This window comes from Lygodium microphyllum, chromosome 22 (assembly GCF_053477565.2).
Source record: "Lygodium microphyllum isolate KBCC chromosome 22, Lygodium_microphyllum_v1.1.10, whole genome shotgun sequence".
Classification (NCBI taxonomy): domain Eukaryota; kingdom Viridiplantae; phylum Streptophyta; class Polypodiopsida; order Schizaeales; family Lygodiaceae; genus Lygodium; species Lygodium microphyllum.
Window position 1 is genome coordinate 57,292,902 of NC_141156.1, and position 22,180 is coordinate 57,315,081.

The window sequence follows — 22,180 nt, forward strand, 5'->3', positions numbered from 1 at the left end:
GTGCAATTCCAAGAACCCCACACCAAGCTGTGGCTCTTTGATACACTTGTCACATCCACACTACTTTATGGAGAACAGATATGGGGGCCCAGTCTTGACAACTGTAGCAGACCAGGGCACACTTATGACGGATGGAGGTCGATGGAGAAACCCCTAGTGTCCATGATATCTAGGATAATCAGATGTAAGGCCTCAATGCCACATGAGATCATTAGAGCCGAGCTAGCAGCTACACCGATTGTGGTAGAGGCCCTCACCCGATCGGTCGCATACATACATAGCCTATGGGACTTACCCAGACACAGATATGCACAATTGGCCCTTGAGTCCTCCAGGCAACTTGCCAGAGAGGGTGATACTTCATATTGGTATGTACAGATGTCAGCCTGGTTTGAGCTACATGGCTTTAGCATGGACAAGTTACCCCCCTTCCAGTACTCCCTCGATACACCATCTCTTGATCTCAGCAGGTTAGAGATTCGCAAGATCATCAGGATGGATCTTACCCAGTTGGATATCAGACAAACATGGTTGATGCCAGGGCAGGAGCTAGGGACAAAGATGGCTTTCTACCACGAGCATTTCCTCCATACTACAGACCCATATTTTATTATCCTGACCTTGCATCATACAAACAACATATTGATGCTCACTCTTTTGTTGGGGAAGTTTCAACTTTTTAACAAGTGCATAATTTATGAAATTGTGGGTACCAGAGTCATCAATCATGACTCTAACCCTCTTTCCCGCTATCAATCCATGCACTCTAACTAAATCATGTGGCCCAAAAGTAGGCTGCCACATAGAAGTTGACATACAACACCTATGTTGTACATCCTTGTGCAAGACCTCTAAAGATTTATACTTTTCATGCCCCTTTAATTCCAAGGTCTGCACTACATGGATTTGTTTCTCTTTTTCCTTGCCCTTGTTCTTATCCTTTCCTTTATCTTCCCCCTTTTTCCTTTGAGGGCAATTCCAGGCAGCATAGTTAGGAGATAGGTAGTTGAAACACAACCTTTCTTTTTTGGCCTTATCAAAGTCATCTTGACTTAACTTTGGCCTTACATATTGTTTATTTTCAAAGGGTTGTTTCTTACCCTTAAGGAATGGCATTTTCCTTTTAGATTTACATACAAATTTTGAGGCTTCAAATTCCCTAGTCTTGGGCTCCGTATCAGTGAGACTAGTGAGTGCACCTGGATGCGTATTATCTTCATTGATTAATGCAAATTTAATTGCCTCTTCAAGCGTCTTAGGAGAACTCCTTTTCACTTCCTTTTTACAGGCCTTATCTAGTCCCCTTATGAATCCTCTTGTCTTTTGAAATTCATCTATTCCTTCCAATTTGAGAATTATCTCACGATACTCCTAGAGATATGTCAGCAAAGGTCTTCCCTTTTGTCTAACAAAATCCCAATCTTCCCAATTTCTTTCCATTTCATTTTCAGGAAGGAATTCTTTCAAAAAGACCGATTCAAATTGAGCCCAAGTTTCAAGTATTTTATTTACCTCCTTTAAACTTCTCCACCATTTATATGCCTTTGGTCCCAAGGTTAGACTAGCCTCCAGCGCTTGGAGATGTGGTGGAGTATTCTTAAGTTTGTGCAAATCCTCCCATTTTTAGAGGAAGTTAAAGATAGTATCTTTATTTCTATATTTTTCCTCCCCATGAAATTGAGGGGTTTCATATCCTTTAACACTGGGTTATCCCTCAGCTTTTGGTGGGGTTCCCAAGGGTCTCGCATAGTCACATCTAGATCTTTCGATGAGGATGGAATATCTGAGGTCTCTACCTTACCTTTATCCCTTTCTAATAACAAGGCTAATTGGGATTTTATTTCAATGAGTGCTTGAGTTAGCAACTCCATTTGAACCCCCTATGCTTGCACACGAGCAGTTAGATCATCAAATTGTTCTCGTATAGCAAAAAATCTTCCCATTGTTCTTTTTGTATTTCCGTTTCATGGGGATCCACCATAGGGTGACCCCGGAACTAGAGCCTTCGGTTACCCCCTCTCTCTCTTTCCCCTCCATTAATACACTGAAATTGGAAAGCAAATATAAGAAATTTGCATACAAAGATGAGGTACTTCATTACAGGGGGCACGAAGAACGGTGCAGCTTTCCTCAAATCTACACTAAATGTGTGCAAATTACACGGGAATAAGGCCTGTCAGGCAGGAACGTAGGGTAAGGATGTGATTAAACACCCCCCGCTAGGTCACATGGAAACAAATCTGTGACCAAAATTGTAACTAGAAGCGGGACTTTGCCCGACTTGCACCATCCCACCATGGTCACCAACACGGAAGTAATCGAAGTGTCTAAATATGGGGACTTGAACCACCCCGTCCTAGTCGCCAACATGGAAGCGTCTGAGGACGGTGTCGTGATGTTATGAGGATACAGTGTGAAAAAGTATGGAATGCATCATCATCCGACTTCTTTATTGATCTAGAGAGTCAATGTGATCTGAGCCATTAGTACTAGTGTGAGTTGCATGGATTATCCAAAAATACTAGATTTTTGGATAGTTTTAGCCTATTTTTGATATTATTTATTGTAAAAATCCGAAAAAGTTAAAAAAAAGCTTCTAGATTAGGATAGCATTCAAAAAGCCACTTGCTTTTTCAGCCAATTATGGGATTTTCACAAGAGGGACAGATTGACGAAATCGTGCGTGTCGCGATTGCTGTAAACAGGCTGAAAACTGCAGTTTGAACTAGAAGAGGAAGAAGGAGTGATCTGGGAGATCCGCGAGCAGGTGTCATGTAGTTTTACCCCCCTTTCGAAGCCAACGGAGCCATCAGATTTGGGTTCCGGGCAGCAGAGAAAGAGCTGATTTTTTCTGATCCACGTTTTTGGTCTACGAAGGAGCTCTAGGAGAACTAATGCCTGGAGATTTACTTCTGAGTAGTGCAAAGATTCTAGGTTCTTTCAATACATATTGATTCAATTCATTGTGTTTTGTCTTTATCGTGTTTACCACTTGTGTATTCTCTTTCTTCTCTTCCATCTCCTATCTCTACTTCCTTCTACCTCTGATCCCCGGTGGATTCAACCTTTCGACAAAAACCCCTCTGGCATTGGTGAACCCGACGTGAAAGGTCGTCAAAAGAAGGAAAGACAAGATGGGAGAATCTTCAAATACATTCTCCAGTGATGTTCTGCAACAGTTGGTGCAAAATATGAATATACTTATGTAGGTACAACAACAACAACAGGTGATGCAAGCTTCTGCTCGAACAGAAAGTGTTGTGATGAATGCTTTGTAAGCAGTTGAGCGTGAGGTGAAGTTATTCAATGGCAGGAATGTATCTACATATGTACATACCTATGCTCAGAAGATGGAATTCTTTGGAGTGGCTCAATTTGCATGGAGCCGGTATTTTGTACGTGTTACTGTTCATGAACTGAAAGCACAGATTACTAAATTATACTTGCAGGATGCTGACTAGGTAGCCTTCAAGAAGACACTCAGGAAAGAATTTTATATTGAGGATATCAGTTTGATTCCGCGCAAGACTCTTCAGCAGTGGATTATGCAACTCAATAAGGGTCTTGTGGCTACAGAATTGTTAAGAGAATTTGAAAGTCGATTTAAGCAGTTGGATCTTGGAGAATAGCAAGCTCTTGCAAGTCAGAAAATTGAATTGTTTCTACAGGCAACTGATCCTGAGCTTCAAGAGAAGCTTGATGATTTGCTGGAGGATCAGACTATAGAGTCAGGTTTAAAAATAGAGTGGAGACGTGTCAAGGAAGCTGTTACTGCGCTTGTGAAGAAGCATAGAAGAAGATAAATATTACATGTCTCTAGCTTGCCCACTGTTACGAGCAAAACAGTTGAAGTATCCAGTAAGCCACCCACTTCTGTGGCTAACCCTATGGCTGTACCTACTATTGTTCCCTCTATTAGAGAAGATGTCTTGGATGAATTGGTCAAAGGGATGCAGGATCTTCAATTGAAGATTGCAAAATTTGACGAAAAAGGACAAGAGGAAAAGGGACGGGCGGCTGCCCCTAAGCCTAGAAAAAGATGTATGTGGTGTGACAATTTGCAGCACGAGAGAAAGGATTGTGCTGCCTATCAGGAGGCCTTGGCATGACAGCTTATCTTTTGGAAAGATGGCAAGATCCATGCACAAGAAACGGGATTGCCTCTTGCTTTGAATTTTGGAAAGAGAGGTATGTAAGTTGGAAGACTTGGCTGTCCGAAATGCTTATGCGGCGGTACATGCTTCTACTTTTGGTCTACAGTTGGATAGAATGCATGGCCAAGTGATGGTTGGTCCAAAGGCTAAAATATGGTCACATGCTTTACATGCAGCTGAAAAGAGAAAGGTCATTGATAGTGAAATGTCTCATGCAGGGCAAGACATTCGTGGCATAACTGGTTGGGAATCACCGGTAGATGCATATTCAGTGTATGCATATTTAGCAAAGGTACAAAACACAGATGTACTTGTGGAAGAAAAACGAAAAAGAGATGAAGATATTGCAGGGACATCTAAAAGAAAGACAAGAAGAAATGTAAATCAATCTAAAGCTGCAAATCAGCCACCTCCCGAGCATGTTATGAAAGAGGTCAGTCAGGAGCAAAAACAGGATAGCAAACAAGAGGGCAAAAAGAAGGGTAAGCAACTAGGATATAAGTTGCAGTCTGACATTGAGACAGCCACAGATCTTAAGAAGGTTCTTGAAGAACGGATCTTAAATAATCGGGTGGAATTCACCTTGGGAGAGGTGCTCAGCATTGCCAAGTGAGAATTTCATGATGAGATCATTGACATAATTAAAAGGAAGCGTCAGTTTCTTGGTGATACCACTAGTGCATTGCTGCAATTTGAAGAGGAAACTAGTTTGTTGGGTATTCGGGCTGAATATGAGCATGAAGTAAGTACAGGATTGTCTATGCAAGATGCTACTAATCAATGGACAGCATGTGAAAAAAAGAAGAAAGTGGCTGAAAATGCATTGTCTTGTAGCAATATGCATGATGGAGTAAGGCAAATGCAACAATATGGAGAAGAGACTCTAGGATTTATTCCTCGAAGTCACTACACAAGAAATCATTGGGCTAGAGCTACCACTGAAACGGTAGTGAAAATAGGGGAACGTGAAACTCCTTGTGTTGCTTTACTTGACCATGGATCTGAGATAAATTGAGCGGGGATTGTATGAAAATGGTGCATGGTCTGTAGACACTGATCATGGTTGGCGAATGAGGGCTGCAAATAATTCTTCAGGGGAGCTCTATGCTGCATGTCCTAATGTAAAAGTGACGATTGGTGATGTACAAGAAGAGCAACACTTCTTTGTGCAAGATAATTCCTCATATGCAGTGATTTTGGGACAGCCCTATATTACAGGTGTGCGTATGGAAACAAAGGTGCTTAATGATGGTTCTGCTTATGCAAGAGTCAGAAGCAAGGATGGGAGAAAAGCAGTCCAATTTCTTATTGTTTGTGTTAATCATCCTAGAAATCGAGATACGCTTCGAGAGTCTCCTTTGGTTCCAAATATAAGGGAATTCAAAGACCTGGATTTTCATTAAGCACTGCTGTAATGCAGGGCTACAATAGTATTGTTCAGTGGGTGCACTCGCCTCTTGATGAAATGAAGTATGTATTTACTATTGGTAATTCTCGGTTTACAGCAAACAGTTCATGTTGGTTTAAGCCTATGTAAGCTATGTGTAGGGCTGAACGCATATCTATGAAATGGGCTACTAAGAAACTGAGAGCATTGGGGTTGTTAGCTGAAAATGATGGCATTTCAAGCATCTTTTATGGGCTGAATATTACTAACACTATAGCTGAAATTTCAGCAACTATACATGCAGAAAATGAGACTGAAAACAGAGTGTTGTTAGTATGTTCTTTGGATATGTATGATGTTATAGCATTGTTTGCTCAGCAAGAAGGATTACAATCGGCTGAAGCACTTGTGGAGACAAAGTATAAGACAGTTGACAAAAAGGTGAAACCAATTGCTTTGCCACTTCCACCAGAGAGTAAGGGTATGTATGAAAAAGTGTCAAGGCAGCCAAGCTTACGGGATCCTAAAGATATAGGTCATCAGTTTACATCTGAAACATTACAAGAATTGAAAGTTGGTGCAGAAGGATTTCTTTTGCCTGCTGAGAGAGACTGTTTTATGCGGATGTTGGCTAGGCATGGAAAGGCATTTGCATTTCAACCAAGCGAAATAGGTTGTGTGGACCCAAATGTTGTCTCTCCTATGGTAATATTTACTGTGCCACATGTACCATGGAACTTAAGGCCTATTCCAGTGCCTAAAGCTTACTTGCCAAAGCTGATGGATTTGCTAAATGAAAAGATTCACATGAAGATCTTGGAGCCTTCTTCGGCCCCATACTCAAATCGTTGGTTTACTGTGTCCAAAAAGAATGGGGCTTTGAGATTTATTCAAGATATGCAACCAGTTAATAAAGTGACCATAAGAAATGTGGGTGCAGGTCTTGTGGTTGATGAATTTGCAGAGGCTTTTGCAGGCAGAGCGACCTATTCTTTGGGTGATCTTTACTCGGGGTATTATCAGTTTCAGCTTGCAATTGAAAGCAGGGATATCACAACCATGAAACTCCCTTGGGGCTAGTACGGATGTGTACTCTCCCACAGGGTGCAACAAACTCAGTGGCACACATGACAAATGCTATGAATAAGGTACTCAGGGATTTTATACCACAATTGACAATGTCCTTCTTGGATGATGTTCCAATCAAAGGGTGTGTAGTGGATGAAAAGAATGAAGAGATGGATGCTCATGGATGCAAACAGTTTGTTGCAGACCATATTGTGGATTGTGAGAGGATTTTGACACGTCTAGAAGAGGTGCATTTAACTCTTTCTGGACAAAAGTCTGTCTTTGGAGTTGAAGAGGTTTTGATTGTTGGGAATATGTGTGGGCCTTATGGGCGAAGTCCATCACCAGCAAAAATAGATGGGATTGATAGAATGCAAGATATATGCACGAATGTATTAGAGGTGCGTAGATTCTTGGGTGCATGTGTGTTCTATTGGATATGGATTCCTCACTTTGCACATGTAGCCGATGCTCTTTATCAGCTTCTAAGAAAATGTCAGAAATTTCATTGGGAAAGGAAGCATCAGAAAGCAATGAAGAAATTGAAGCAACTCTTAAAATCTGCTCCTACATTGAGAAAGGCTAACTATTCACATGGAAAGCCTATCATTATTATTGTTGATACAAGCCCAATCGGGATTGGATGGGCAATTGGGCAAGATGATGAGGAAGGACAAAGATATGCAATTCGCTTTGGTGCTAAAGTATTGACTGAACAACAGAGAAGATATCCACAGGTTACAAGAGAATTACGGGAAATTGTGACAGTCCTTAAATGTGATAAGGAGTATTTTATGGGTGCTCATGTAGTCATTGAGACCGATTGTTTGCCGGTATTGGGTATGATCACTAGTTGTGCTACTCCGGACATTGCTATGCTCCGGTGGATTGTATACATCAAATCTTTGAACCCTGAATTTCAGCATATTGCAGGAAGAGATAACCCAGTGGCAGACATGTTATCTCGAGCATGCTATGAGAATGAAGATGGGATGATGGATGAGGAGGAAGAAGATGACTTTCTTATGGCTGAAAATGATGTTGTAAGAGTAAATTTAGCAATGCAAGGTATTGCTACAGCATTAACAAAAGCTTGGACAACAAAGAGAAGACACTTTAGATGTTTTGTATCTTGTGTAGAAGTGTTTATGGAAGACAAATATGCAGGAGAGTAGCTGAGAATTGGTCAATACCTCAGTACATTAACAAAGAGAGATGAATGGTCAGATGAGGAGTTTAAGAAAATCAAGAGGAAAGCGTATGGGTTTTTTTTTAATGATGGATACTTATGGAAACATACTAAAAAGAAACATGTCATTGCAAGTTTTGGGTGACAGAGCTTCACAAGTAAAAGTAATGCAAGAATTTCATGAAAGCTTGTGGGCTGGTCATAGAGGTGTTTGGGGTACTTTTACAAAGATCAAAGAAAAATATTGGTGGCAGGGTAGGTACAAGGATGTTGCTCACTTTGTGGAAACATGTACGACATGTCAAATGTATTCATCTGTGAGACATCAGGATGGATTGCAACCCATATATCCATTGTCTCTTCATTTTAAGTGGGTGGTGGATAGGTCTTTGGCAAATGAGATATCTTGTGCTTGCTCGTGAAGACTTGACTAATCAAGTGGAAGGAAAAGCTTTACGTACTAAGACAGTAAATGCTGTGTGTACTTTTCTCTTAGAGGAGATCTTTTCTCGGTATGGCTGTGGGGGAAAAATTACGGCAGATAGGGGTGAGTTGGATGCAGATGAAGCTCATGATTTCTTTGTACGGTTGGGGATAAAGCTTGCTTTAACTTCAGCCTATAACCCTAAAGAAAATGGAAAAAGTGAAAGTGGTCACCCACCTATTGTGAAGGCATTGGCAAAAGCATATGGAGAGAAGGTAAAAGAGTGGCCACAATTGCTCCCTTATGCTTTGTGGGCCGACAAAACAACTCATAGTGCTGTTACAAGATATATGCCTACAGAATTGATGTATGGTCAAAAACCTATCATGCCGATAGAAGAGATGACAGTCACATGGAGTGTGTTACCTTGGGAGGAGGAGTTGAATCGAGAGGAGTTGTTGGCCTTACGCATTAGACAGTTGGAAAGAAAGTCAAAAGACATAGAGGCAGCAATTGCAAAGTTAAGGGTAGCAAGGATACAGAACAAGAAACGGTTTGACAAAAGACATAGACTGAGACCAAGAACCATACAAGATGGGGATTGGGTATTGGTTTATGATAGCAGTTTAGGTAACCAACATAGTGCCATGCGTAAAGTTTCCAAAAGATGGTTTGGACCCTATGTGGTAAGACAGGTGTTTGATAATGCTACTTATGCATTAAATGAGCTGGATGGGACAGCCATCAAACTTCCGGTAGCAGGGAAAAGAATCAGATTATTCAAAAGGCGGGAATCTACTACCTATGAGTTGCCAGAATTGGAAGAAAATAGTGGTCCTGATAGAGGGGCTAGCCAGGAAGATATGGAAGATGAAGAAGTAAAGGATATGGTTGTAGAGGATGAGGAGGACTCAGAATCCGGTGACAACTAGGATTTTGGCACATACCAGAGGATGTGCAGGTTCAGAGGGGGTGGATGTCGTGATGTTATGAGGACACAGTGTGAAAAAGTATAGAATGTATCATCATCGGACTTCTTTATTAATCTAGAGAGTCAATGTGATCTGAGCCATTAGTACTAATGTGAGTTGCATGGATTATCCGAAAATACTAGATTTTTGGATCATTTTAGCCTTTTTTTATAATATTTATTGTAAAAATCCGAAAAAGTTAGAAAAAAGCTTCTAGATTAGGATGGCATGCAAAAAGCTAGTTGCTTTTTCAGCCAATTATGGGATTTTCACAAGAGGGACAAATTGACGAAATCGCGCGCGTCGCGATTGCTGTAAACAAGCTGAAAACTGCAGTTTGAACTAGAAGAGGAAGAAGTGATCTGGGAGATCCCTGACCAAGCATCCTAGAGTTTTGCCCCCCTTTCGAAGCCAACGGAGCCATCAGATTTGGGTTCCGGGCAGCAGAGAAAGAGCTGATTTTTTCTGATCCACGTTTTTGGTCTACGAAGGAGCTCCAGGAGAACTAATGCCTGGAGATTGTTTCTGAGTAGTGCAAAGATTCCAAGTTATTTCAATACATATTGATTCAATTCATTGTGCTTTGTCTTTGTCGTGTTTACCACTTGTGTATTCTCTTTCTTCTCTTTCATCTCCTATCTCTACTTCCTTCAACCTCTGATCCCCGATGGATTCGACCTTTCGACAAAAACCCCTCCAATAACGGGACCCGATCACGTTTCGGTAGGAAGCGTGGTCGAAGCGGCTGAAGACGAAAACTACAGTCTAAGCGTAGTCAAAGCGGCTGAAGATGGGACAAAAACCTTTCGACAAAATGGCCGGACTGCTCTGATACCAGTATTAGATGGTTCAAGGTAAGTATTACGTTTATTATCAGATCTGTCTTCTGACTTCTACTAATGAACAACTCTCTTCTAGGAAAACAAGCTCGAGGGAGATCTGTCTCTCCCCCCGACCACGCTTAGGAAGTTCTTGCAGTGCTAGCCCGTCGTGACTCCCTCTTCCAGATGTCATTACCTGGTGAGTTCTAATATTTTAGTATTACTCACTTACTTCCTAAGCTCCCCTTAACCCCGTACGGGTGCCCAAATACCCTGGACGGTCATCCCTCGCGCTTGTCTCCCCATAAGTTACATTTATTAATGTAACACTAGACCTAGGGATCAGCATGGATAAGCTCATATGCTTTATAATGTTCCAATCCAAGACCATGTGTCCCTTCCCTCAATCTCTAGGCTGATATAGTATTTTTTTTGTCACAAAAAAGAGAGTGAAACATGCTATATGGAGATTAAAGAATGCAACAACTCATGATCATGATGGCTTAGTAGCTAAACACTTTCCACATGTTTGCAATATATTACCGCCAATATTGGCTCATATTACAATAGAGCAATTCGTGAGGGATTTCCAGCTAGCTGGTCAAACCGTACGCTTAGAGTGCTCTTTAAGAGCAAAGATCCTATGGTACCTAGCAATTATAGGACCATTACGATTAGCCACATGCTAGCTAAGATGTATGGATCTATTATGGAGCATGCCCTGAGTGATTGGGCTGAGATGCATGGCATGAGATCAATAGGTCAAGCTGGTTTAAAAAAGGGATATATTGCACTGGATTATATTTTCTCTCTAAGGGTCAAAAGACATTGTGTACCTCATTAGCACACGTGTGGCATTATTCATTTTGATCGCCTTCAGCATTGTATTCTCTCTCACTCGTTAATACATCACCTCTCATTTTTTGATTGAGTTATGTGCATCAATTAATTTATTGATAATCTATTTTTCTCTTTCACTTATTCATGCAATTACTTCACACCTGGGCCAACAATGGTATCAAAGCATGTTATCTCAATCGCCCACGATCATTTTCCACACAGCCATTTCCATTGAGCACCACACCTCAGCTAGCTGCTGCCCCAAGCCATTGCCATTGCGCCAACTTCTATCAACATCAATGAGTGGTGATCAATGGCCAGTGGACACCACCGTTCCAACCATTGTTGCTGCCACTTGGTCTCTTCGCATCAAATTCCTTCGATCTATTGTTGAAATTTGCAAATTTGATGGAAGCCCCAAAAATTCCGACATGGATTGAAGCTAAATTAAGAGATTTTGGTAAAATCCCCAATTTTAATTGAACTAAAAGAAAGTCTGTTGAGTGTTGAAATGACCTATTTTTTTAGCTGATTTTTGTTGTTTTTGAGAGCTGAATGGTTGATTTTATGAAATGATTGATTGGTTTGGAAGTGGTTTGAGAATGTTTTGGATAGGTTGGAATGGTTTTATTAAGCTCATGATGTTTATTAGTAGAGATGTAAAGTTCTGATGATGTTCTGATATGTTCTGTTTGGTCCTGGTAGCTTCTGTTGAGCTTCTGTTTTGTTCTGTTTTCTCTCTATAAGGAAGGATGGAGTATTGATTGATAGGGTTTGAGATTGTTTGAAAGCTTATTGAATGATTTTTGATGGTTTGGAATGGTTTTGGTATGAGTTATGTAGTTCTGATGCTTTCTGTTGACCTTCTGTAACTCTCTGTTGAGCTTCTGTAGACCTTCTGTATGCTTCTGTATGTGTTCTGTTGGATGAGAGTGTAGCTTGGGAAAGTTTTCTAGCCTTGGAAAGAGGTGAATATAAGTGCAAAATAGCTAAAAGAAGTCAAAGAAGTAGCTGCTAAAGACTCAAGTAAAGACTGGAGTGAAGTGACAGTGGTGAGCTATGAAAAGACACTGTAGTGGCTCTGGTGACTCTTCATATCAGACATACCTCTTGGCAGGTGCATCCACGACCTAAGAAGAATTATTGAGGGTTATTTTTGAGTGATTGTAGTGAGGAGATGATGTACTATTGATAGAGGGAGAGAGAGAGAGTAAGAGATAGTCAATTCTATCAAAACAGTGTGATTGTATATGAGAGATTGAGAGAGAGAACTATGAAGACATTGAAGATGAATAATATGTGATGTATTTCCATTCCAAGATGGTGTATTCCTTTGCTTTCTTTGTTCTATTGATGGATTTTGTGAAGATGTTGAAGAATATGGTTGATTCTATCAAATCCGTGGGAGATCTACATGATGCTGCATAAAGATTTGTTGTGCCTGGTGTTCTTTTCTTCATTGTGATCATATAAAACTTAATAAAAAAGCTTATTGATGTTACAAGATAGATATCTTGCAAGAGAATTCCCTTTTTCTTAGTGTTCCTCTTGAGGCTCCATGTTTTTGGTGCGCAGCTAGTGAAATCTTGCCATCAACAAGCACCAGAAAATGTTGAAAATGAAGGAAATGGCATTGCCAAGAAGAGGAGAATTCAATGGATGTTTGTAAAGTTCCTTCTTCCACTGAAGAGTTGGAATTTCTCATAATCAAAGCCACTTTCCACAAGAAGTTCATCCCACATTGGCGGAAACACATCACCATCATGATGCATACTCTATGTGGTGGACAGTTTCCTCTTCGTGTTGAAGCAGCAGAAACTTGCATCTTGGTGGCAAACTGTTTGGGAACAAACTAAAGAGCAGAAACAGAGAGAATGACCATCCATGGAAGATTTGGCATTCATTGAGAAGTTTCCAGACATCATCAAATGGGAGATTGTGAAGAAGCTTCAGGAGTCTTGGTCTGTGGAGGTTCATAAAAATAAGAAGCAAAAGAGTTGGAATTTGTTTGTGGAAGCTCAACAGCAAGATACAGGGGATGCTTGGTGCACTGATAATCTTCTGTTTGTTCAATTGGCAACCCATTGGAAGTTGGTAGACAGAGTGTTTTTCACAACATACACTGTTGAAACAATCAGAACCTGGCATTACTATGATAATGGCATCACCACAATGCTTCGACGTATGCATTTTGACACCTTCAGAACCGAATACCTTCCTCTGTGCAGTGGCATGAAAGCAGAATTCAGAGACGTTGAAAAGGAAGAAGTAGAACAAATGTTGGCAAGAGAGTCCTCCAGAGACTGAAGCTTTCTATTATCCCTCTGTGGAGCACTAACAACATAGTGAAGCCAACCCCCTGATAAATGACGCAATAAAGAGGCAAGCGTTAGAACGAGTCCAAAGGTACGTAAGAAGAGAGAAAGCAAAAATCAAAGCTGAGAACGAGCTCACAGCAAAAGCCGCCTTTGACATCCTTGCAGAACTCTTTACAGAAGTCCCAATGGCACATCAAGCCCTTCCTCCTCCTGCTGGAGGTCCACTTCCAAGCCAGATCCGTCCTGGAAATATTAATGACAGGCCAGCGAATGTAGTTCCATTGCCAGTTTTTAAGGGAGAGTACAATGAAGACCCCGATCTTCATGTAGCAGAGTTTATCGTAGCATGTGTGGCTAACAATGCCACAAACCCTGAGTATTGATTGGCAATATTCCCCGCCACTTTCAAGGGCACGACGTTTCAATGGTATGAGAGACAAGCAGCAAGAACTTTTGGCACATGGGACGACCTGAAGTTGGCCTTCCTCACTAAATTCAAGCGTGAAGGTTTTGAAGAGCGGATGCGAGAGGAATTTATGAATTTAAGTCAGTCCTCTAGAGAAAGAGTAAAAGCTTATATCTCACGAATGGAATCCATCCTCAAGAGATGGACTAACCATAATCTAGATGATGGCATTCAGAAGGGGGTGTTTCTCAGGGGATTACAACCAGAAGTCCGTAAGTTTGTGGAGCTGTAAAGACCAGTCAAACTGCAAGCTGCAACAGAATGTGCAAGACTGTACGATGAAGTGGAAGCTAGATTGACGATGAATCCAGGAAGAGGAGTCCTACCTCCTCTGATGCCAAGAATGATGTATCCACCAAATGCAGTCCCAGGGACAGTCCCCTACCCCTGCCAACAAATGCCCTCACTATCACACTACAATGCACCAAATCCACAGTGACCACAATCAATGCCTCAAATGATGGTTCAACCACAACAACAATGGTCTCAACCAATTTCCCCAATACCAAATCAGCAGCAATAGTGGAACCCTACGAACTGGAGCCAACACCCAACAGTTCAAACAGGAGCTCTGAATAAGAATCAGAACAGAGACCCCTCTGCACCAGCCCAACCTGTTTATGCAGTGATTACAGAGACTCCTCAAAACCCTACTGCCAGTACCTCAGGAGGAGAAAGCTTGAATGATTATTTATCCAACTCAGTTGCAAATATCAAAAAGGAGTTTATGGATGTGATTACAGAGCAGCTACAGACACTGAAAGTGAATACCGCTAGCATATCCAACGTTGCAGGAGCAGGAAGAGATATGATGCGGTCAAATACTTGGTGTGGTAAGTATCATCAAGCAGGCCATTTAGCCACTGAATGTACACAAAAACCAACCATTCCTGGAGCCTTCTGTTCCTACTGTTTGCGGAAGAACCATACAGAGGATATTTGCTCTCTGAAGGAGATGCATGATACGAGAAGGAAGGAAGAAGATGCAAGATTCAACTTGCTGGAATCCAAAATGACAACACAGGATATTGGACCCAAGCCTAGAGAGTTTGGTCCTAATTTCGGTCCAAGGAGGTTTCCCTCTCAAAGTTATAGAGGAAGACAGTCTGGCGGTGGTCAGAGATCAGAATGGAGTGTTACAGATGCGGAGAAAAGGGACACATTTCACCAAATTATCCAAATCCCAGAAGGTCAGTGGATTACAAGCCCTTATGCAATCCATTCAAAGGAGAAGGCCACACTGCAAAAGACTGTCCAAGTCCAGCCCCAGTGAAAAACAATGCTACTGATAATCCGGCCAAAGGCCCAAGAGCCTACCTCCAATTTAGTGGAATTGGAAGTTGCTGCCATCACGCGTGCAAAGAAGAAGGAACCACCTATCCAAAAAGAAAATAATCCTCCTCCTAGAACAGTGAAGTTTAATCTTCCACTAGAACAACAGAACAGAACAGAGCCTGACAGTGCCGTACAGAGCACCACAGTGCCACAGAAAGTCACAAAGACAGTTCCAGAGACAGGACCAGAGGTCCAGGAGATAGAAGAGAAGGAAGTGCCACAAGTGGCAGAAGAAGTCCCCATGATGCCCCTATTGGAAGAAAAAAGGAAAATGAAAATGGGTGTTGCCCCATTCCCTAACCGGTTAGAGAAGTCAGTGGATCCTATTAAGGAATACGATCTGGTTAGAGATCTAGATACCTTTAAACCAAACCTCACATTCCGACAATTATTGATGTTGTCTCCCAGTTGTCGAAAAAGGTTCAAAAGTATACTGACAAGAAGACGTGGCTTAAGGATTGCTCTCTCAATAGGAACAAAGTCCAACAAAGCTCCAGAGCCTGTAAAAGAAGTGGATGTGGCTAACGCCTTCCTAGATCCGGGTACCCCAGAGACTGGCATGTGGATAGAAGGCTACTTTATTGCAAATGCACTGATTGATGGTGGGTCATCAGTGAACATTATGACGGATGCGACAATGAAGGATCTAGACCTACAAGGTGTACAACCAACCCAATGGCTCATCAGACTCGCGGACCAGAGCAGAATCAAGTCTTTGGGCATTCTCCCATATGTGAAGACTAGTGGCTGGAAAAGATTATTGGCTAACCTATCTGGTGGTGAAGCCAAACTCTTATGGTACATCCTACCCCCTATTACTGGGTAGACCATGGCTTTTTGAAGGCAGAGCAAGGACGGATTGGTTCAAAGGAACCTTGACCTTGGGTAGAGGACCCAACAAAGTAGTGCTGAAGCTATATGGTGCTCAAAAAGGATATGGATCCACCTCCTTGGAATTATCTTCTGACTCCCCTAATGAGGCTACAGATGGAACATCAGCAGACGAAGATGCTGTCAAACAGATCCTTCCCAAGAAAACAGTGGCACGTTCCTTAACAGTGGATACTGTAAGCCAACTCCCAAAAGATGCAAAGCCATTATCAACGGGTGAATACTTCCTGCCTGAACCAGGAACGATTTCCGAAATCACTTCTGTCAGTGAGATAGAAGCATGGATGTTCTGCTCTCCCTATTACATGGCCATAGCAAAGCCAAAGACAGAGGCAGAAGATGAAACAGAGAACCTGTTCTTCTCTTACAGAGCTCCTACAGAGACAGAGACAGAGACAGAGACAGAGACCGAAGAGGATGGAGATGATATTGAAGAAGAAGGTTATGAACGCAAGGCGGAAGAGTCTATCCCACCCGAAGAGGATACATATGAAAAAGAAGTTCCAGAAGCATCAGAAGCAGACGAGCACATGCTGTGGGACAGAATGGCGATGGTACCATCTGGGTTGGTAAATGGATTTTCTCATATGCAAAATCTTTATAAGAAATGGTTAAAGAAGGCCAAGCCGTCTTTCAGCAATGGTTCATGCTGTCCTCAACCATCCTTGCCAAGAAAAGATGATGATGATACACCATGCCAACAAACACCAGTCTCACAATTCCAACAGGCATCAGAGGGTCCCTGTTATGTGATGTTTCTGGACACGCCATCAGACGATGAGTCTTCAAGCCAAGAGGTAACTAATCGTGAAACCAAACCCGAAACGGCTCTAATCCTATTTCAATTTCTCAAGGAGCAACCTAAGTCTCCACCAAAAGAGGAAGTTGATTCTAGTGAGACATCAAAAGAGGACACCACCCCCTTGAAGGAGTCGGATCTGTACCCAGAAGCAGTCCGTGGGACCTTCATCCGTGAAGTAGAAGGTGAAAGGCAGTTAACTTTTATGGATGCAGATGGCACTGAACGCCACTTGAAGGTGAGTAGCAGCCTACCAGAAGAGGAGTTGTCAACTTTGTACAACTTGTTGAAAGAGAATTTGGACGTGTTTGCATGGTCCTACAAAGACCTAGAGGGGATTGATCCCACAATATGTCAGCATCATATTGACTTGGAGCCTTATGCCAAGCCAGTACGGCAACGACAGAGGCGAATGAACCCGAATAATTCCACATTGGTGAAAGCAGAGCTGCTGAAGCTTCTGGAAGCTGAGTTCATCTATCCAGTGGCAAATAGTGAATGGGTCTCACCCATCGTGGTTGTACCCAAGAAGAATGGCAAGCTTCGTATATGTGTGGATTTCCGCAAGTTGAATTCCAAGACGAAGAAGGATCACTTTCCTATCCCTTTCAGAGACCAACTGTTGGACACAGTGGCAGGACATGAGCTTTATTCCCTTCTGGATGGATTCAGCGGATATAACCAAGTGCAAATAGCAGAAGAAGACCAATCCAAAACAACCTTCACCACAAAATGGGGGACCTATACTTACCGAGTGATGCCGTTTGGGCTCTGCAATACCCCTGCTATCTTCCAGCGAGTCATGATGGCCGCATTCCAAAATCATCTGCACAACTTTATTGAGGTATATTTGGATAACTTCTATGTCTATAGTTTGATCCGTGAACACTGCGGACATTTGGAACAATGCTTTGACCGATGCCGGGAATATGGGATTTCCCTCAACCCCGACAAATGCAGTTTTGGGGTCTCTTCTGGAGTTCTGTTGGGCCACATTGTCTCTGCACAAGGGATATCAACAGACCCTGCAAAGATCGAAAAGATTGCAGCTCTGACAGCACCCACCAACCTCAAACAGTTGAGGGGATTTCTAGGCCATGTGGGTTACTACAGAAGGTTCATAGCTCATTTTGCAACAAAGGCAACCTCCTTGCACAAGCTTCTGAGAAAAGATGCAGAGTTTATTTGGACGGAAGAATGTGACACAGCCTTCAACACTCTGAAGCAGTGTCTGATTGAGGCACCTATTTTACAGCCTCTTGATTGGACGAAGGAGTTTCATGTACACATTGATGCATCCATTGAAGGGCTAGGTGATGTCCTATGTCAGAAGGGCTCCTCGAAGCTGGATCAGCCCATCTACTACGCAAGCCGAAAAGTCACTGGTAGAGAGCGGAACTATACAGTGACAGAGCTGGAGTGCTTGGCAATGGTGTTTGTCCTAGAGAAGTTTCGCCACTACCTCCTGTCTACCCACTTTAAATTTTATGTGGATCACGAGGCCCTGTCCTTCCTGATGAACAAAGCAGACGTGAAAGGACTTATTCTTCCTTTGAAGCCGTTTAAGAAGTGGGGGATCGACTTTGTCGGCCCAATCGATCCTCCTACTAGAAGGAAGCAGAACAGATACATCTTGGTATGTACGGATTATGTTACTATGTGGTGTGAAGCTAAAGCCCTAAAGCGGGACGATGGTAACAGTGTGGCCCTGTTCATGTACGAGAATATCATCACCCGTTTTGGCAGTCCCCTGGAGCTGGTAAGTGACAAAGGCACTCATTTCATTAATAAAGTCATGGAAGAGTTGACGGAGTTGTATAAGATCTGCCATCGCAAGTCCACTCCTTATTACCCCAGAGCCAACGGCCAAGTCCAAGTCACGAATCGCATCCTCTACTCGATTCTGACAAGAACAATTGCCGTACATCGTCGTGATTGGGATGATCGACTTACAGAGGCCCTCTGGGCGTACAGAACCTCCCATAAAGCAGCTACAGGACAGACACCCTTCCAGCTGGTGTATGGTACAGAAGCTGTTTTCCCTGTTGAACTGGAATTGCCCTCTTTTTTAGTGGCTATCAAAAAGCGTTTGGGGGACGATAATTCACTGCAACGCCGTCTCTTGCACTTGGAATGTTTGGACGAAACTCGCAGGATGGCTCTACAGTACATGGAAGCCACGCAAGCTCGCCGTAAGGCTTACCGTGACAGCTTCATCAAGCACAAGGAGTTCAAGGAAGATGATTTGATCCTAGCCTATGATTCACGATTTGGCAAGTTTCCTGGCAAGCTCCAACAGCGGTGGATGGGCCCATATAAGGTACTTGCTGTCAACCCTAATGGCTCTGTCCAAGTGCAGACCGTTGATGCCTCTAATGATCCCTTCCTAATCAATGGATATTGCCTGAAGAAGTACTTTCCTCCTTGGGGATCTTGACAATCACGGTCACCTGATCCTTTCCCCCGTTGGCGTAGCACACTCCTGATGAGATGGACACAACCCTCTGTCCCCTCAACCCCACCTTCCAACCCTGATCTCTTATCCTCTATTTTCCACCAGCGACAATGGCGAGGTTGGTTCTGACATATGGTCTTTCTACCATTCATTTCCTAATTTTTTTTAAAAAAATGAGAAAAACAAAAAAAAAGAAAAATACATATCAATCATGGGAGAAAAGAACTTCGGTCCCTGTCATGCCGACCTATTCTTCGAGAAAAGGTGGAGACACCCTCGAGAATAGGAGAAAAGAAAAGGGAAAAAAAAAACAAGAAAAAAGAAAACAAAAAAAACAAAACTGTTATGGGAGAAAAGGAAGAAATTCCCTGTCATAGCAGGTCTCGTTCCAAGAAAAGGTGGCAAACACCCTTGGGCGAGAAGCTGGCTGTGGAAAAGGTGGCAACACCTAGCAGTCCAGAAAGTGGATTCATCAATTGACATCCCCAGGATCCAGTTCGGAAGCTACCTCCCTTGGTACGCTGTGTCCTGGGTCTCTCTGCAAAGCGTCTAACTGTCCTCTAGCAGACGACATATCCTATGTAACACAACGTTCGATCTGATGGCTACCTCCCTGGGTATGCCTCTTCAACAACTGACGACGCGATCTTCATCGACAAACAATCGAGTGACACGAGCTTTCATCCTAACCAGATGGGGAAGTGAGTATGGTTGCCCTCTGTATCTATCAAAGTGTGAGACAGAGGGTGGGGCGAGTGACCAGTCTTTCCCTTCAAATCAAATGAGAGGTGAGAAGTGTGAATGAAGTGTTGCACGCACGGGAAGGGCCTCTCAATGCACAAAGCACGATCTGTTTCTGTGCACTGCACCATAAGGCTCCCTGGCCTTCCTTCTCGTACCGTATGCCGGCACAGGGCGGGATGCACAGTTGCACCATCAAATGCGCACAAGGCATACAAACTTTGCACAAGTGACCGTGAGGATTACATCAATGGGTTTCAGGACATGGCTGTCCTCCTGTATCTTTCAACAGAGCGTGAGACAGAGGGTGGGCTAAGTGTGACTGGAGTTTCTTCAATCAATTACCGAGAGGTGAGGATTGAGGGACGTTACGACCTTTGGAGTAAGGTAACTTCTCGTTTTCTTATGCACCCACGGGGTGGATTTTTACCGTCATCACAAGACACGTCACCCTGTTCTGTACACTGCACTGTATGGCTCCCTTGCCTTCCTGCTTGCATCTATGCCAGACGGGTTGGACGCACTAATGCACCATCAACTGTGCACCCTGGCATACTCCCTCTGCACCATTCCCCTTGTCGATTTCTAAACTGGGTATGAGATATGGGTTTCAATCATTATTCATCGAGTGATATTAGTCATGGGGCGAGTGACTGCTTTTTCATTCCATATGAGTGATTGTGCGTTGAGTGCAACATTCCTTTTACCATCGACAAATTTCCTACGATTCCTTCAACCAGCTACCTCCCTGGGTGCTGCCGCGTGGTCCCTGCCATGAAGGATGTGTGCTGTGAAGATACCTTGGTACCTCCTGCAGCCGACAACAACACAGGACGTGCCATCGACAGTCAACCTTGATTCTCGACAACATGGGCCAAGTTTTTCTAACCCTACACCTTTTGTTTCTCAGTGACGATCAGGTTTTAAGTGTGGGGACGTTCGTGATTGGTCTGTTGTGTGGTACTAGGTCCCTGTTGCTCGGTTAACCCTGTCCGTTAAGGTTTTAAGTGTGGGGACGCGTCCCTGCGCGTCTACATTGCATACCCCTCTACATATGCCTCAACCTGCTAATGCCTCTATGCCATGACTTGCTTTTACCCTGATGGGGTCTCTTCCCTACCCACCCGTTCATTTTTCACCCACCCTCGCGGCTGTTCCCTTGCAGTTTTCCTTCATTCCCTGATTTTGATGTCCTGCTATGTGCACACACCCTACGTTCACCGAAACCCACATCCAACCTTATAGCCCTGTTCATCCCTTTGAACTAACCATTTGTCCTTTTTACCTACCCATGTTCCGGTGCACGGTTCTCGAGTTATTAATTTTTGACGCATTTTGCGCAAATTCGCCAGTTTTTCATGTGAATGCGCTTTGCTTGCTTCGGAACCATGATCTGACGTCATAGCCCTGCCAACCACTTTCTCCCTGACATTTTTCCTTTTTACTCCGTGTCATTTTGATACACGGTTTGTCCAATGTTAATTTTTGCGGTTTCTCGAGACTTTTTCGTACGTCTTTTTGACATTTTTCTATGTGAACCTGCTCTGTTTGCATCAGACTTCCAATTTGATTTGACACCGTGTCCATGTGCCTTCCCCCACCTTTTTCCTTTTTCCTCCACCCTCTTTCGACTTCTGGATTTTTAATTATTAGTTTTTATATGAGTTTTCGGGTGTTTTTTTGGTATTTTTCGCATGTGAACCCCTCCTACTTCAGCCGGAACTGCGTTCTAACATGCCAACCCTGTGCTACCCCTTCCTGCGAACATTTTTCTTTTTTACTGCATATCATTCCGACAAGAAGTTCGTCCAATATTAATTTCCGATTCCATTTTCGGGTCTATTTTTTGGGTTTTTCCCATGTGAACGCGTCTTATCTCAGTCGGAACCATGTTTTGATGTGATAGGATTGTCGAGCACGTCTTTCTGCACATTTTTCCTTCTTCCTGCACCTCGTTTTGGACACGTTTTTCGTGTTTTTTTGCATGTGAACGCCTTGTCTTTCCCCCAGAACCCCTGTTGCACGTTTCCTTGGTCTTCCCCTTGTCGTCTTGCACAATTTTTGTTTTTACGTCCTTTCGTTTCGATGCCCGAATTGCGCGATATTAATTTTTCCTTGTTTTTCCGTGTCTCGTGCGCCTCGTCTCGCGCGTAAACGCGCCCGTTTTCGATTTTACGCGTCTCCACACGTCCCGGTCGGGTCCGCGCGCCCCGTACTGACATCTCGGCACCTTTTCGATCCCGTCACGGCAAATTTTTTTACCCCGCCCCGCGCACGCGCGCGGGACGGGGGCACACCTTTCTTTTCTTTACTTTTTTTCT

General features: G+C 43.1%; 1 protein-coding gene across 2 annotated transcripts in view; it reads right to left on the reverse strand.

The window, feature by feature from the left end:
- LOC148017183 (histone-lysine N-methyltransferase ATX4-like) overlaps positions 1–22,180 on the reverse strand; it is a 131,945-nt gene that overhangs the window by 36,344 nt on the left and 73,421 nt on the right. The gene's annotated exons all lie outside the window — the stretch shown is intronic.